Source organism: Amphiura filiformis, chromosome 11, assembly GCF_039555335.1.
Source record: "Amphiura filiformis chromosome 11, Afil_fr2py, whole genome shotgun sequence".
NCBI lineage: Eukaryota > Metazoa > Echinodermata > Ophiuroidea > Amphilepidida > Amphiuridae > Amphiura > Amphiura filiformis.
In genome coordinates, this window is record NC_092638.1 from 65,612,299 (window position 1) to 65,618,058 (window position 5,760).

At 34.7% G+C, this 5,760-nt stretch overlaps 1 long non-coding RNA gene across 1 annotated transcript; it reads left to right on the forward strand.

The window, feature by feature from the left end:
- The first annotated feature begins 968 nt into the window (after positions 1–968).
- LOC140164091 (uncharacterized) lies at positions 969–3,838 on the forward strand. Its single transcript, XR_011860491.1, has 3 exons — positions 969–1,276; positions 2,733–2,810; positions 3,244–3,838. It is a non-coding gene; the product is annotated as an uncharacterized lncRNA (long non-coding RNA).
- The last annotated feature ends 1,922 nt before the right edge of the window (positions 3,839–5,760 follow it).

Consider the following 5,760-nt stretch of genomic DNA (forward strand, 5'->3'; position numbering starts at 1 on the left):
CTGTGTCCTTGATAGATGAGCATGTTGTGGATCCTGCTAGTGATGTCTTAACGTTGATCCCCGGGAGTTGATCCAGGTTTACTGCTCGTCTGACAACTTTTCTTTCCCGTTGACCCATATCTGCCTTGATCATATATTGATATCTTCACGCGGTTCTGTATCTTGCAACAGCTTGAATCCTTCTTAATAGGAATTTGGTGGATTAATAATTATTGCTTGCACACGACGGACAGTTTATTCTATTATTATCTTTTATTTCTTTCACCAAAAGTACTTGGCCCGTTGTAACTTGAGGTCCCAGTATTAAAACTTTATTCATAACGGATTTGCTTTATTTCTTTTTAAAGCAAGTTTTAAAGCTTCCAAAAGGATCTAATAGGCAAAGAACAATGTACACACCATCACCACCAACATTCAAATGCTATTTTCAACTGTTGCGATTTGGTCGTTCACAAGCATCCTGCGAATTGGTAAAAATTGCACTGATCATTTCATAGCTATAGCGTGTGGAAGGATTCAAATATCACATATATACTTTTGTAGGTTCTGTGGTTCTTGGTTCTTGAGTTATGTTGTAAAGAGTGCCGAAACCACATCACCTTTGTAAAACGTACATAACTCAGTAACAACACTAAACATGCTAAATCAAGCATGTTTTCAAACATGCCAAATGAAATGAACTTCTGCAGAAGATGTTATTTTTTTCAAAAATATATTGATTTCGACAACGAAAATCAATCTTTCTGACTGCCTCGACCACCAATACTTGGTCACCCGAAGTCTTGATAGGCCACCATATAACACGCATCCTCTGACCATACTGTCTGTCTGTGATATTATGCACCCACAAAAAAAAGTGAGTCATTTGACTCATTTTTGTACAATTTTCGTGTGTCAGGTGAAAATTGACTCATTAGCAACAACCAATGAGTCTCTATTGACTCATTTTTATTTCACCAGTGTGTCAATAATGAGCTGACGCATTTGCAAATGTTTCAACTGACTCACTTGGTCGTAAAAAATGAGTCAAGATCGTATTTTGAGCCTTTTTAGAAAAAATGTGAGTCAACTTGACTTGAAAGCGAGGCTGCGTGACGTCATCCTAAATTGCAAATTCTTTTTGCCGACGTCGCCATATTGCTCTGCAGCCAGTGAGAGATCTGTGAATAAAATCGTTTCAATCGTGCAGTTTCACGAATGATTTCATCAGTGACACCCAAAAGCCGCGGAGAAGTTGATTTACTGAAGATAACGAGAGCAAAATTGGTACGCAAAGGTAATTATTTATATTGTTTTAGACGATTTTTATGACTGGATTCGCCGGCTGAATCTTGTCTATTGTATGAACCATCCCCTCATCTAGTATTAGCATAGGCAGAGGCCTAATAAAAGCTCTATCGGACTGAAAACTTATGTAAGCTTAAATTATATTATATTATATTAAATTATCTATTGAATATTTACAGACTCTGAAAAAAAAAGACGAATAAAGTTCCTATAAAAGGGAAAGTCCCATTTTCGATTTCTCGAATTTGGACAAATTGAAAGGAAGGCCTAATGAGTTATCTTTTTCAATTTCTCAGAAAAAGAGGGGGGATAGGTGTGGAGGTTAATTATGGTATTTTCACACCTTTATATGAACCTTTTGGAAAAATAAAAACGGAAAAAAAGTTTTTGGGGAAAATGAAAAAAAAAATCCCTATAAAAGGGAAAGGGCCTTTTTTCAATTTCTCGAAGTTGGGCTAGATAAATCACATGCCAATACTAGAGATGTCTTTTTCAGTTTATCAGAAAAAGAAGGGGTAGACGTGGAGGTCAATTATGGTATTTATATATCTTTGTAATCACCTTTTGGAAAGATAAGAATATAAAATTAACCTTTTTGAAAATTTCTTTAAAAAATCCCTGTAATACTAATAGGGAAGGTCCCTTTTCGATTTCTCGAATTTGGCCAACAAATGCCTATTAAATTGTCTTTTTCAATTTCTCAGAAAAAGAGGGAGGATAGGCGTGGTGGTTAATTATGGTATTTACACATCTTTGTATTCACCTTTTGAGAAGGTATAATATAAAATTAACCTTTTGAAGAAATAAAAAAATCGCTATAAAAGGGAAGGTTCGTTTTCGATTTTTCGAATAAATGGAAGGCCTACAAAGTTGTCTTTTTCAATTTCTCAGAAAAAGAGGGGGGATAGGCGTAGAGGTTAATTGTGGTAATTGCATGTATGTATCTACCTTTTGGAAAGGTGAAAAAAAAACCTTTTGGAAAAATAAAAAAATTCCCCATAAAAGGGAAAGTCCATTTTAGATTTCACGAATTTGGACTAAATTATAGGATATGTAAAAACGGTTTCCTCCAATTTCTTAGAATAAAACCGTTAACATGATCTTGATGTTCAGCAGGGCCGGAGACTCCCATGCTACAACTAAACACCCAGAGTGCGTTGCAATATAGAAGAGCCCCGCAGGGCAAGAAACCAATTTTGTTATAAAAAATAGCAAAAATCACGGGATTTTTTTCTCATGTATGAAATAGGTTAATAAATGCGTATCACTGGTACACAATAATGCACTTACACTGAGATGCATTAGACGCATCAACATCTCAGTACACATGCATTATTTTGTACAATTTCACTCCCAACAAGTGATACGCATTTATTAACCTATAGGTTATTAATGAATAATATAATATTTAATGAATCCAGTCTTGATTTCTTTTTAATTTGCAGTGATCATAATCATCTGGGGCACTTCTTTTAATTCCCACACTGATGGGAGAGAAGGCACTACTTTGTCAGCAGAGCAAGGTAAGTTTAAAACAGAACATTAGGTTCAAGCTGGTGTAAACTTCTGTGCAGAAGTTTTGAGTTAGTGAGTGAATTGAAGCGGTACGTTGTGTTTTTTATTTGTACAATTTTGGCAAAAAATTAATTTTAAAGGTGCATGGTCCAATTTTTCACAATGGAGTTTTCTACTTTGAATGATGGGTCACTCATCGCACCAGTTAAATCGGTCAAACTTAATTTATTCATGTGAAAATCACTAAGTTACAGGACAGCTAGCACACCAGCCTTGAAAAGGGAAAATATTTACCAGTATGCAATGTGAGGTGATGTCCAAACCTGATATGCAATGGAATTTTAGGGAGTTTGGTGACCATGACCATTCCATCTCACCTAATTGTGTCTTGTGTACATTACCAGAAATAAAATTATTTCACATTTATGTTTTCCTTTCCAGGCAACGGATGGACCAATGGCAAGAATTCTCAACGAGAGTAAAGCCAACGGTGAAAGCACTGACAAATTTCAGGAAATTCTGAATGCATCGTTCACCATCTTGGCAGAGAACGAAGTAATTTGCACCACCAACGACTTGATATCAGCAGTCTCTTTACTTATGCTGGTCCATTACAATTAATTTCAATTTGGCATACAACAAGAAAATGGGAAACACACTCACGTTCATTCAGAAGGTGCATTGACATAGTTTCGCCAGCCCCATCTAAGATAGTGAGGTGCACAACTTGAATACAGTCATTAATGATGAGGCTGATGATGAGGTTAATAGTGCTGAAGCTTAAGAGACAAGAACTGAAATAATTTTTTGTTAAACAACTGTTATGCTTTAGACTGAATTTTAGAAGACAAGAACTAAAACTGGAATTTTGGTATCTCCCTTCTATGTCTGTGGTTTGTATTAATTAATCGTAAATAATTGGAAGTTAATGTATACATAATAATACTTGGAAGTACTGCAATCTTTACTCCACAGTCATCTATTAATCTTTTGGTTGTCTCTGAAGAATTTCCACAGCTGGTTTTATTGGGAAATTGACCGGTGGCCACCTCAGTTGAACCTTATCATATATAAAAATTCCCTTTAAAGGGAAAGCCAGCCTCAATGTAGAAGAGGTCTTGTAATTAGTTTTGGTCAATGTGAAAGGCATTTTAGGATCACGCTTACATCTACATGACAGTCCACCAAACCATCAACGATGAGAACATGCACACTGAAACAGCAGAAAACATTAATTCCTAATCTCATGTCAACTCTTTTAATTCATTACATGTACTCCAAATTGTTCTGGTCTGTTTGTTTTGTTGTTGTTGTTGTTGTTGTCGTTGGTTTTTTTTGTCTTTTCAGCTTTTTACCCACGATATCTCAATTTCCAATTTTGTAATACCAGAACTTACGAACTCAATATCTTCGCTTAGGAATGTCCGATTTCACTGCTTTCGATATATACACTGCCGGTTTGAGTTAACTTACATGTACATTTTATTGTAAAATAACTTAATTAATTCGCAATGTATAGTTTAAGCCTACTATATTATAATAGATAGTGGCCAGCACATTTATAAAGGACTGGTTACTCACTACAATCTTCACTCTTAAACTGTGTTTTTCTGAATGTGCTGATCATGTTGATTGCTAGTCGGAAACTCCTGCGAAGCTATGGACATGGCATCTTACATACTCCATTCTATAACAGTCTGCCTAGTGCCTTGTGTGTTTTCTCTTCAATCATTTTGTTGAATGTAATTTTATGAATCAAATAGTTATGTGTCATTTTATTTATAATAAAGAAGTTATTAAATTAATAAAGTAAGACAATTTATTTATCTATAAGTGCATGTCAAATGGGGTACATTGTTCAATACTATATGCATAAATTATGCCCATATTATAGCTAGGCCCTAAAAACTTTATTTTGCATCGGATTTTTCCGTTGAAAAGGCAAAACTGATGTTTATGATAGCAACCATTTCATCAATAACATTTTGAGTCATTTTTATCCATAAAACGACACAGGATATGATAGATAACTACTTTCACATCAATATGGTCCATATGATCACAGATTGTTGAGAATCTGTGATATGATCCGGGGATATGATGAAGATTTTGATTCTATAGATCTGTTATCAACATGATATCACGCTGTTCAGTGGTCAAGGAGTAAGGACCCCGGTCAAGGACACTGATATGACATCATAGGTGATGTCAGATTTTCTTCTGCTGACCATATGATGCTATATATATTAACTATTATTGTTACATTTAGGCCTTTAAACTTTTAAAGTCATAATTAATTAGTTCAAACATAACTTTGGTAATACTCACTCGTTTTCGTTCGTTGAAACGGCAAAACATACTTACTTTTCCTAACAAATCGAATTAAAATATTTAAAAAAAATTTAACCACAAAAGTAAAAAAAAAATCATTCCAATACCACTAAAATATAATCTCTTGAGTAAACTGACCCCAAACCTGAAACAGGTACCAGCCCCGAATGGGCTGGTGAAAAAGGCAACGTGTGAAGACCACTGAGAAGGGAGATTGTAGGTACTTTTTCATTCTTGACCAGTATTGGTGAGGTTATAACCAGCAGAAAACGTAATATTCACAATTGAAACTCCACCATGTTCGTAGCTACCATAGTGTACAGCAGTGGCTTTCATTGAGTTGAACATTTATTAGTGATGTCTCTAATGGATGTCACTGTTGTATGAAAGCCACTTTGATGTTTTATTAATAATTACATCAGTGTTATCCTGAATGTTTCTTTTTGAGAGAAAATAAATAAGATGACACGTATTTATCAATGCTAATTATTTTACTTTTAACTGATTGTGATGTGTGTGTTATAATCATTATAGATTGTTCTTTTAAAATTGTAAGTATATAGGTCCATAATAGGCATATCTAAGAGACTTGCAAATCCATTTAATTTTGCCAATGATCTATATGCA